Source organism: Pleurodeles waltl, chromosome 1_2 (genome assembly GCF_031143425.1).
Source record: "Pleurodeles waltl isolate 20211129_DDA chromosome 1_2, aPleWal1.hap1.20221129, whole genome shotgun sequence".
Taxonomy (NCBI): Eukaryota; Metazoa; Chordata; class Amphibia; order Caudata; family Salamandridae; genus Pleurodeles; species Pleurodeles waltl.
In genome coordinates this window covers 235,499,073-235,511,586 of record NC_090437.1, presented here as the reverse complement: position 1 = coordinate 235,511,586, position 12,514 = coordinate 235,499,073, and positions in this window count along the sequence as shown.

Sequence of the window (12,514 nt, the reverse complement as noted above, 5' to 3'; positions counted from 1 at the left end):
ATTCTTACCAAGGTGCTATATCAGTTTATCGTGTTCAGAGTATCATTCAATGTAATATACCATCTCCCAAATAAATTCTAGAACATTCTCACCCATTGGACTTAATAACAGAAAATTTACAATCAATGGGACAATATTTTTATAAGTGATATTTAGGGTGCAGTATTTCTTAGGGGAATGTCTGTTGAGGTGCCGGTGTACCAGTAGCGCACTGCCTCTTTTATTTAGTTTATCAATTTAAATATATTGTTCTTACCCTGGGCCCATTCATTTTGTTTTCGTTGTGATGTTTGTTTTACTTGCCCTTTTCTATTTTCCTTTTATATATTGTATTACACCAGAAGTAATGAATTTTAAAGTTTGTTTCCTTGAATAAACGACTTTGTGTCATCACTATGATTTTTTTGTCAAGTGATATATGGGTTTAATAAATTCAACAATTACCATTAAATACATTTGTATTCACACACAATAACCTTACTCATTATTGTGAAAAACTACTAACACTAATTGGCATTGCTGGACCTAGAGGAGCAGGCCTTAATCGAACAGGGACTGGTTACAGAAATCGATTGGCTTGCATTTACCAGAACTGGAACAGCTCACACATAATAGACAATAGTAGATGTCTTCTTTTGTCTCCTTCATGTTGGACTTTGTCTTTTATATGTGATTCTTTTTATCAACCTTCTTTGTATTGGGTTTTGTTTGTTTGTCTTGGGTGGTTCCATTGGATTTTATAACTGCCTAGAATTGTATTATTAAATAATTATTTTTAACCGATTCCTTTATTTGAGATTGATCATTGGAGTGATTAAATATTTGAGATTGTGTGTTGATTGGTTTCTTCCCCTTGGGGAGTATTGTTTTTTCACTGAAAACCTACTAAGAACACTGACAACTACATGATTCAATAACCAAATGCTAATATGATCAAAATAGATACAAAGGCTCAAGTGTGAAGAGTGCTTACTTTGACTGGTCTTTTAAGATAGTTCTAGGTCAATATTGTAAATTTCCCAAGAAAAAAATTCACTCACAGTTACTTTTCAAAGATTTGCTTTAGTTTTACATTCCATGCAACTGCAGCTGGATGGGAAAATATGCTTGTGGTTTACATGCACAAAAACACTGGTCAAATGCTGAAAGGAGATGTTTTGTCCTGAAGATGTGCCCCACTGTTTTTTCTTTCTGTCCTCATCATCCATAAAGATGACACACCAGCCTGAAGGATGACCTAGCTATTTGTGAGTCTGAAAAGGCCCTTCCTCTAGCCATATCTCTCATAATTCCTTGGAAACAGCCTTGTATGACATTCAGAGAAGGCCGTACAGATGGGCCTTAGGAGGAGCTCCACTAGCCTCCAAATAGTGTAATCATTGGACAGCTGCCTCTTATACTAGATCTAAACCCTGACTAGAGTTATTGCATTAATAATAGGTTGCCAAAACTTTGATTTTTTTCTTGCCAGGGCATACTTTATCATATTCACTAGACAAGCCACTCACAAACCTTTAGAGGAATCACATTGAGCCACTTTTCTAAATATTACATATCTAGTAAAGACCACCAAATAAGGACACATTTTTTAAAATAGTGCCTTTTTTCAGCACTGTTCTTGACATCAAAGAGAATATGGAGGGGTACCTTAATCTCAGTATCCAATGCTACAGAATGTTTTTATTCACAACCTCCCAGAAGTCCTTCAGTGCTGGGCAAAATTCAAACATGTGCAGGTCATCCTCGTGTGTGAGGCCACACTTCCTACACATGCTTTGGGGTTCTAGCCCACCTTGTCACCTTCTGTTGTGTCTAGTAAGCCCTGTGAATTATAAAGATATCGTTCCTTTTGAATGTAGCCAGGGTGATAGTAACCTATAACAGCTGGAATGATGCTTGTCATAGTCACCCCACATCCTCATTCGTCAGGCTGTCAGCCCATTTCATATAGGCCAGAGTATCCTTGTTATACTCCGCCTTGCATAGCATCCCTTACCACTTTGTTACTTCTTTCCTAAGTATGCGCTACTATGCAATACTCTTTTCTACCTCTGATCTATAAGAATCCCATTCTGCCTTCGCGATCTGTACTATGAGAAAAGCTGAATATACCTAAACAAAGACAGTCTGCCCCTTATTCTACCACTAAACTCACTCCATGACTTTAGGCCATCCTTATCAATCAAGTCTCTCCAAAATACACAGTTAGGGGTATTTAAAGCATTGTTTAGACCGTGGGAAGATTCCCATATTGGTGCCTGGCTAGAGTAGTATGCAATTATCCTGATCCTGATCCAGAACATGTTGGGAGCTCCAAACTTACATAGGAAAATATTAGGGCAGTTTAGGCTCATAGTCCGTGCCAGAAACAACTGCCCAAGCTCCTTATCCACAGGAGTCCCAAATAACATCCTGAAGGTTTTTAACAGTACTTACTAATAATATAGTTGTAAATCTGACATCTGAAGCCCTCCTTTCTTTAGTTGATGATTCAGTTTTCTCCAAGCTATCCTCACTCCTTTTCCCACCCAAATGAAGCTGCTAACATCCCCTTAGGTTTTCCATTATGACCCCCGAATTAGACTATGATAGGATACAACTGAATATAAGCATCACCTTGGGAAGCATCCCAAGTTCATGTGCACCACTGTTGTGGTGTAATGGCATGAGTTGGCAACTTTGTAGCTGGGGAACCAAGTTTGAGCCTTGGACTCGGCTCAAACCCTGTGATCCTGGGTAAATCACGTAATCTCCCCATGGCTATCAGTTCCATGAGACTATCACAGGTGATTTTCCACATTCTATAAATCCTTGATTCATTAATCAGAGAATTAACTTGTGTGAGTTTAACAGTTTTCAAGTTTTTGATTTCCATCTTAACAATACTATTAAGTTTCTATTCAGTCAGAATATCTCGAACTCCATGGAAAAATCTTTCTTAAAACTGACTGGTGAAGCAGTACATGGCCACTTGCTACTCACAGCTAAGAGAAGTTCATCACAAAGCCACTGGGAACAGGCAATCACCATCTCATAAACTGGAAACCAGTCAAGATTCAAATTGTGGATCACACAACATGCTCTGTAGTCCACTTTCTCACTGCCTTTAAAAGAAGTGAACACTGGTAGTAGGCACCGAGAGTGGAAGACAAACCTTTGAATTGGTGCAAGGCCCATTCCAGTGGGATGTTAAAAGTGAGGAAGCTAGTTGATGGTCAATGATGTTTGTAAACATTTTGGAGAAAAGGGATATGTGTTTTGTATAAAGGAAGACTCCAACTACGTGGACCCACGCATTCCAGCACTACATGCAAGAATTTGTGATTGTAATCATTTATGAGTAACTACACCAAAGAGTGGCATTGTTTTTAAAAAGGGGAGTGGTAAATATAGTACCAGACAAATACAACGTTGGTGGTTGAACAGTGGACACATAGAGGATTGATAGAAACAGAAGTTGTGAAATTGTGGGAAAGTCAATTTAAAAAGGGAGCAATGTATAGAGGAATTTGTGATCTGAATTGTCTTAGACAGAAAGAAAAGGGTCAAATACTCTTTATTTTAATTAATGTATTGAGTCCAGTATGGGTTGTATCTAGACTGATAATCTGAGCAGCTTCTTTCTTTGCAGGATGCGTTCAATATGTCAGCCTGCATTGCTACATTGATGCATTACAAAAGAGTTGCACTGGTATCCCTGGTTTCAAGATGAAGTTGCAGGTCCAGTTCTTCTTCATCAGGCAAGATGGCAGCATGGCAGAAATACAGTAATTCAGCAAGGCAGCAGCAGGTCAGCAGTCGAGCTGAGTGCAGTCCTTTCAGCAGCACAGCAGTCCTCCTTCATAACAGAATATCCACAGGTCTGGAAGTGCACTGGAGAGTTGGTGTCCAAAGTCCCCTTTTTATACCCCGGTGTCTGTCTTCTGGAAGGTGGAATAAGCTTCTAAAGAGTTGCTTTGAAGTGCATGGAATTTCCTGACTCCCCTGCCCTAGTTTCAAGCTAGCTACAGCGACAATGTGGAGGTGATATGTCCTTTGTGTGTGGGGAGAGCACTTCCTATTCATTTGCAATTGGCAATGTGCTCAGCTCTGTCCCCTAACACTGCCAACAGATGGCACCTGGGAACCTAGCCAAACACCTGCCCAGTGGCGGCCCATCCTTTAGGGCGGAGGGGCCACGCCCCCCCACCTTTTACCCCTCATGAAGAGTGTCTGTCAGGCTGAACAAAGGTCAGCCTGAGAGACACTCTCCATGTTCAGCTCAGGCAGCCAGGAGCAGACATGCACGATTTGCGCACATTCCTGGCTGCCTGAGCTGAACTTTGCTGGGCTGAGGAGGTCACAGCTCCTATGGGTGTGACCTCCTTGGCTCAGCAAAGGTGCCTCGAGGCCCTCCCCTGGGTGACGAGGAAAGCGTCACCAATTGACAATCTCCCTGGACGCTTCGGGTTTAAGCCCTGAAGTGCCCAGGGCAAGTGTCAATCAGTGACAGCAGTCTCACTGACCTCATCCCACTCTGTGACGAGGCTGGGACTGCTTCCTTCCCTCATTGACTGTCCCTCCTGGGACCTGGAGGCTGAAGGTAAGTGTGTGTGTGTGTATGTGTGATGTTTTAAATTGAATGTTTGATGTGCGCGTGCATGTTTGAGTGTTATGAGTGTTGTTAATGGATGTGCATGCAGGCGTGCGTGTGTGTGTGAAAGAATGAGTGTGTGTGATCTTTTAAAATGAATGTTTGGTGCGTGCGTGCATGTTTGAATGGTATGAGTGTTGTTAATGGATGTGCGTGCGTGTCTGTGTGTGAAAGAATGAGTGTGTGTGTGTGTGTGTGTGTATACCGCCTGCCCCCATCCCTCCTAAAGCTGCCGGCCGCCACTGCACCTGCCTGTGGCCTCCACTTCCTGCTTGTTTCAGTCTGATCCAGATGCTGCCATTTGACTAAGTGACTCCACTGCAGCCTAGGATTTCCCAGCTGGGTTTTCCCACTCTGTTTATCCCACCAACAGAAGCCCTACTGACCCCAAGACCTACTTAATGCAGGCAACAGTGTGACAGCACAGTGGGCATGTCCCATGAGTGCACCACTGGTGCACCAATGCCAAGCCCATCTGTGCGCGTCCACCCCTGGACTGCTTTAAGTACCATGACCCCTGCCCCTCCTGTCTCTCGCACATTTGCTGAGCTCTATACCCTTGTCCCCGAATGCCACAACAAGCACTGCTGCTGCGCTGTCCCACACTCCACAGTAGGACCTCTCATCTTCACCCACTGCCACTTTACCTGCCAAAGAAAACTCACCAGCCAATACACCACAGGCACCACCTGAACAAAAACACCAGCTACCACCTGAACAAAGACATCAACTTACATTCACCATTTTCAACACACACTTACTAGGCAAACACATCACTGAGATTTGCAACCTAATCTTCACCCTCACACCCAAACTCCTCTTCCTCATTGAGACTTGGCTTGAATCCATTTCTACTCCTGAGATTGCCACCTCAATACCCGAAGGATACAAGATCACCCACAGCAACCGCATCAACAAGCGTGGTGGAGGGATCGTCTCATATACAAAGAACCATCCAAAACACTACCACAAATGAACATTTCACCCCAGCAATGAAACACCTCAATTTCTGACTTCAAATAGACAACGAAATCTCCATCAGTGGCATGCTCACCTAATGTCCTCCAGGATCATGTCCAGCCTTCTACAACTTCATCATCAGCTTCACCACACCTATGCCATAGACTCTAACAACCCCATTTTACTCAGTGAGTTCAACTTCCATCTTGACATCCACAATGACATCAACACTACCAACCTCCTCACCAAAACAGACTCACCCAACTCATTGACGAACCCACACACACTGCACGTTAGACCCCATCTTCACCTCAAGTGACTCCATCAGGTACAGCCACACCACAAGACTTACCTGGACTGACAACTCCATTGTCTGCTTCAACATCATCAGCTCACCGACCTCCTCCTGAACCTCCTCCCCGAGTCTGAACAACACCCTGCACCGTAGCTGGAGTAAAGTCTCAAATGGCATATAGATCAATGCCATCAACACCACCTAACCAATACCCCCAAAAAACCTAGACCAGAATGTCAGAAACGTCAACAATTGGATCACCAACTGTGCTGATAGCTTTGTTCCCATAGGTAACAACACCCACAGATGGTCCACCAACCAGGCTAGCTAGTACACTAAAGATCTCAGAACCACTATACCACACTGTAAACATGGAGAGAATCGTAGAAAAAGGTCTTAGCCTCAAGCATCAAATCAAGCTCCAAAAGCAGCAATGAACTCTTCAGCGTTGTTAAGGAATTCTCCAACCACTGAGTTGCAACAAACAACATTACCCCCCTCACAGGAACTCTGCGACAACCGTCTTCAATGACAATATCGGCAACATAACAAAAACTTTATACCCCAGCCTAAGGCCACCAACATCTTTAAGAAACATGACAACCCCTCTACCACCAGAGCCATCCTACTAACCAAATCGAGCCAGCTCATTCACAGGAATGCTGACTGCCTCCATTATGAACTCATTCCACTCAGGGGCCCTAACTGATCCCTTCTCTCATTACATATTCAACCTAGGCAAAGCCAAAATCAGCCACATGCTCATTACCTTGTTAAACACATCACTTGCCATAGCTTCCTTCCCTGAGGACTGCAACCATGCAGAAGTCAATTCTATACTAAACAAACCATCAGTAGACCCCAGCAAACCCAGCAATTACTGACCAATCTCCCTACTTCCTTTTCTAGCCAAAGTTTTAGAAAAAGCCATCAACCAACAACAACTCTCCTCACATCTGGAATGGAACCTCCTACTCAATTCCACCCAATCTGGATTCTGCAGCAACTACAGCACTGAGGCAGCCTTCATCACAGCTATCGGTGACATCTGAGCCCTACTCAACCACGGAGAGACAATGGCTCAGATCTTCTTATGCCTCTCGACAGCCTTCAATAGGTCTCTTGCCACACACTCATCGCAAGACTGCATAACATAGGCATCCAAGGAGGTGCTCTTAGATAGATTACCTCTTGCCTCACCGGAAGAACGCAAAAGTCCACCTTCTCTCCTTCACCTCTGTACCCAAGGAAATTGTTAAATACCCCAAGGACGCTTGTGCAGGTCCACTCTCTTCAACACTAATATGATACCTCTGGTCAAAATCGTCAAATCCCATGGACTCAACATCATATACTACACTGATGATACATTACTTATTCTCTCCCTCTCTGAAGACATCACAAACACCAAGAACAACTTTCACAACTGCTGACAGATGTTGGAAACTGGATGAAGAGCAACTGCCTGAAGCTCAACACAGACAAGACAGAGGTACTGATCTTAAAAAACAAAAGCTCCCCATGGGATGCATCCTGGTGGTCCTCAGAACTTGGCTTTACTCCTAACCCCACTGACCACACTAGGAACCTAGATATCATTCTGAACAACCAGCTAACCATGATGATTCATGTCAACTTCATCTCTTCCTCCTGCTTCTTCCTCCTCTGCGTGCTTGTAAGATATTCAAATGGCTACCCCTAAGCTCAAGACACACCATCACCCAGGCACTCATCTCCAACCCACTGGACTACGGCAGTGCTCACTATGCAGGGATTGCAGCTCACCTCCTGCAACAACTACAGACTATACAGAACACTGCAGCCAGACTTGTCCTGGATCTCCCTAGACAAACCCACATTAACCCCGTACCTCAGCAAATCCACTGGCTCCCTGTACAGAAATATGCAGGTTAAACTCCTGACCATTACATACAAGGCCCTTTATAACTGCAGACCCACCTATTTAAACCCCAAATGTGAACTTCCACTGCCCACCAGGAACCTCAACTCCACTACCCTTTCTCTAGCTTTGAAACCACACCCCTGCATACAACGTAGCAGATGCAGAGCTTGTTCCTTCTCCTACCTAGCAAGGAAAACATGGAACCCTTTCATTTCCAGAGCGCCCTATCTCTCTGAAAACCTGGCTATTTGGCTGTTCAGCTGGAGCCTACCAGCACCATGATACCCTCATCGGTGACAAGAAAAACTCTACAAATCTACTGATTGATTGATTTATTGGTTTTTGCCCCATCCAGGCACACCTAATCCCTCTATTGTGTAACTGTCTTGGAGGAATTCACAAAATCTGTCAGTTACACCAAGTCATGTGACTCAAGACATGCAACAGGCACAGGAGAGTGAAGGGCAGAAAAATATAAACTTTCTAAAAGTGGTATTTTCAAAATTGTAATCAAAAACTCAACTTTACTATTAAATAGGGATTCTCATTACAATTCCATAGACGCCAAACTTGATATTACCACCTGCTCTGCTCCCAATTAGCAATTTTAGTTTGTTAAATGTAATAGGTGATCCCCAATATTATCCATTGAGAGGGGTTGGCCTCACAGTAGTGAATTTCAGAGTTTCTTTCGCTACCAGGACCTGTAAAACTTAAAAATACATGTCCAAACTTTTAAATACACTGCACCCTGCGCTATTGGCTACCCAGAGCCTACTTTAGGAGTAACCTATATGTAATAAAAGGGGTGTCTAAGGGTTGCAAAGGGATTTTACTCCCTTGTTGACATGGCAGTTTAAAACTGCATTCATGGTGCAGTCACAAGCCAGGGACATGTTTTAAGGTGTTTTGTAAGTGGGTGGAACAATAAGTGATGCAGACCCACTGGTAGCATCAGTTTTATAGACCCTGGGTATATGGTATACAACTCTACAAGAGGTTTACAAGTAAATAAAATGTGCCAATTGGGTATAAGCCAATTTACCCATGTGTAGGTAAGAGAGCACTTTAGCACTAGATACCAGTGGTACAGTGCAGAGTCATTAGGCCAACAAAAATAGGTTCAGAAAAAAAGAAAAGGGGAACAAAGCAAACGGTTTTAAGCAGACGCTGCAGAGATGTCCATATTCAACAAGTATATTCTATAAAGATAATTAATCTATCCACAAAGTGTGTCATATGCATTATTCATTTCTTGTAATTAATACCTAAGTAAAAGGATTTCTTTTGAAAATGGTTTATGCTTAAATAGTTGAATAGAAACCCTCAAGGCTAAAGCATTGGTGCAGATCAAAGGAAGCTCAATGTGAATTGCCTGAATTCAAATCAAGCTTAAATCCACACCTTATTCCACAATTCATTTTCTGATAAATTTAGGTCTAAGCTCGAAGAGCATAAGATAACAAAGAAAAAGGTATTCTATAGTCATGAATGGAATTAACTTTGCTTCACATGGCATTATGACCCGCTGTAAAATTGGGCTCTCATATATTGATAACATTTGAGAATGCCGGACAAAGCTTCATTGGCCATAGTTGTCATTTTAGTTTCAACCTGCTGCTTCCATGATAGACAATGAGCCAGGAACAATTTTAGCTAACAGTGTTCTCAAACATTCTTATAAAATAAAGAATTCTAAAGAAATCCTTTCATCTTGCAATTCTTCTTAAGTATTTTAGACTCAAAAAACGTGATCTTTGAATTACTGAGATTAACCTTTTTTTAAATATGCCTTTTCTGCAAGGTTTCAAAGGATTTATCACCTTTTCTCTAAGCTTTTTGATGAACTTAGAACTCTGTGTACTCTACTCATGCTAAACAGGAATAAAGTACCTCTGGTTCCCCTTTAAAACTGGCTACAGAAGTTGTTATATTTCACTTGACTACAAGTCCCTAGTATATGGTCTACAGAATTGACCCAGAACAGGGAAGTAAATACCACCTGTGGACTTCAGCAGCTATTGCGCCATCCACAGAGTGGGAAAGTAAAACATTGATTTCAGGCCTACGGTATGTAACCTAACTACAGCAGCCTAGAGAACTGCTGTCAAATTTGCAAAAATAACCTTGCAAGGCTGTAGCTGCAGTCTGGAAAGCATCAAAGTACAGATTTAACGTTTGACAGGTAAAAACTAGAATAGTCATTCAATGTACATTTCTCATATTCATAAAAAAGGAATTAATTACTGAAGTTAAGTACTTCATAAATATGTAGGACAGGTAACTTTTAGAAAATTATCTTTTCACTACCCTAAGCTCCTCAAGGGTAATTTGTATTAGCCTGCCAGAGGCTGCCATCTAATTCTTGACCTTGATGAGGTCGGCAAACTGCCCCTAGATCTGCACAATGGTGTAGGACAGTTGACAGAATTGATGGGATATGTGAAATATGATCCTTATGAGCTCAGGAAAGATAGTTGAAATGGACAAAGGAACTTATTACCTTGAAGCAGACAGAGGTGAAGCCTGCCCATTCATTGTTTAATCTAACAGGAGGCCTAAGGAAGGGAACGCCTTTGTTCCCCAGTCCTACATTATCCAGGCTGGCTTTAAGTCCAGTGGGAAGGACCCTACCCCCAGAACCAATATTTAGAGGACAGAGGGGAGGCGACTGCTCATTTCCATGTCTACAACTTTGAGTGAACACAAGGGCTCTTTGCTATAGAAGAAAGCCCCCTCCCTTATTTAATTTTAGGAGTCAAGAACTGCGGGATTGTTTGAATTAGGGCAAACAGAAATTGCTGAAAATGACTAGGATTAACCCTAGGAAGGTTCACCCTATTTGTTAGGAAGGGACAAGGAGTCAACTCCACCCACTGGCTAGTTCTAGCCATAAATATGTACCCAAAAAAGCCTTATCTGAACTCTTTCAGAAGATCAATTAGAAGATTGTATCAGCTGTCTGTGTAGAGAACTGAAGGGCTGGACCTGCTCCGCCTTGTACCCATGAATAAGCAGTGGACTCCAAGGGTCAGTAGGCCAGCTTCCTATGTCAGTTCAGGGACACAACAGGCTAAAAGAACCCTTTTTCCTGAAGTGGTCAGTTGGACAGTACTAATCTGACCTAGACTTGGCCTCCAGTGGTATGAATCCTGCCCCAAGTGCTGTCTCTGAAGTCCTGAGAGCCCTAGGAGTGAACTAAAGTGCTGGTCCAGAGACCCTGAAAAGTGTGACTTAAAGCTTTCAATTTCAAGCGACATACTCAGCTACAGCTTTAATCTTGCCTGTTGGAGGATTTTGATCTCCAATAAAAGACTAAGGCACAGATTTAATAAAAGTGGCTCTTCATGTCATTAAGCACCAATTTTATTGCACCCCTTGTGCCCCCGCTAACACCACCATGTCTGCACAGTATTTAACATACGGCACAACATGACGCAGGTTAGGGACAATAGCGTCATCATTTTTAACGCTATTCAGGATTAGCGACACAAATGTTGGTGCTAATCCAGCAACGTACATAGAGGTCTATTTCAAATAATGGTGTGCCTCCTTTTAATGCCTGCCCTGTGCAGGTGTTTAAAAAGCAGCTAAATATGATGCAGTGGAAAGCCCCCTTGCACACATTATGCCTGGTGCAGGCATAATGTGGTGCATAGGTTTACAAAGTGGCATTCATTGCGCCACTTTGTAAATATGGTGAGGCGTTTTCACCACACTATTACCTCATTAGCATAAAAAATGAGGCTAATTTGGCAATAGTTGGTGCATGGACGTATAAATCAGGGCTGTTAGAAATGTGGTCTTTGGTTGGTAGTCAGGTTTCCCCCTGTAAAAGAAATGACCCTCACTCTAGTCAGGGTAAAGGAGACTCACCCTCAATTAACCCCCGCTCACTCCTTTGGTAGCTTGGCACAAGCAGGAAGGCTTAACTTTCAGAAGCAATGTGTAAAGTATTTGTGCCAACACACACAGTAACTCAGTGAAACCACTACAAAAGGACACAACACAGGTTTAGTAATATTTATCTAAACAAAACAAGACCAAACCGACAACAATCCAACAACACAAGATATTAATTTTAAACAGAATAAGAGTCCTAATCCTTTGGAAAACAGTGAGAACGTTGTTAGCGTACAAAAGTACCTGTGCAGCATCAAAATAAAGCTGCACGGGCGAGTGTGCATCCAAAAAGGCCAGTGATGCGTCAATTTCCCACCCGCAAGCAAGAACGTGTGTTGTTCCTTCTCCGGTCAGGTAGAAGTGTGTCGCTTCTTCTCTCCCGCAATAGAGCGATGCATCGATCTGGATGAGCACCTCGGGTCCGGGAAGGCATTGCTTGCATCATTAACAGTAGCCACTGCGGATGTTGTGCATCGTTTCTCTATCCATGTTGCATCGATCGCCCAGCTGCGATACAGGTGGAGTGTCGATTTTAGCTGCGAGGCCAGTGGCATGTTGATTATCAGCCGCAAGGTGGGTGGTGCGTCGAAAGTTTCCCCCATGGTGGTCTTTGCGTGGATATCTTTCCTTTTCCACCAGCTTCACCTTTCCTTGGCCCAGAGACAGGTTAGGGCACTAATTGGCAGGCAGGACTCTCAGAAGAAAGCCCAGGTGCTGGCAGAGAGAAGTCTTTGATGTCCCTGAGACTTCAATAACAGGAGGCAAGCTGAGTTCAAGCCCTTGGAGATTCTTCACCAGTGGGAAGTCACACAAAAGTCAG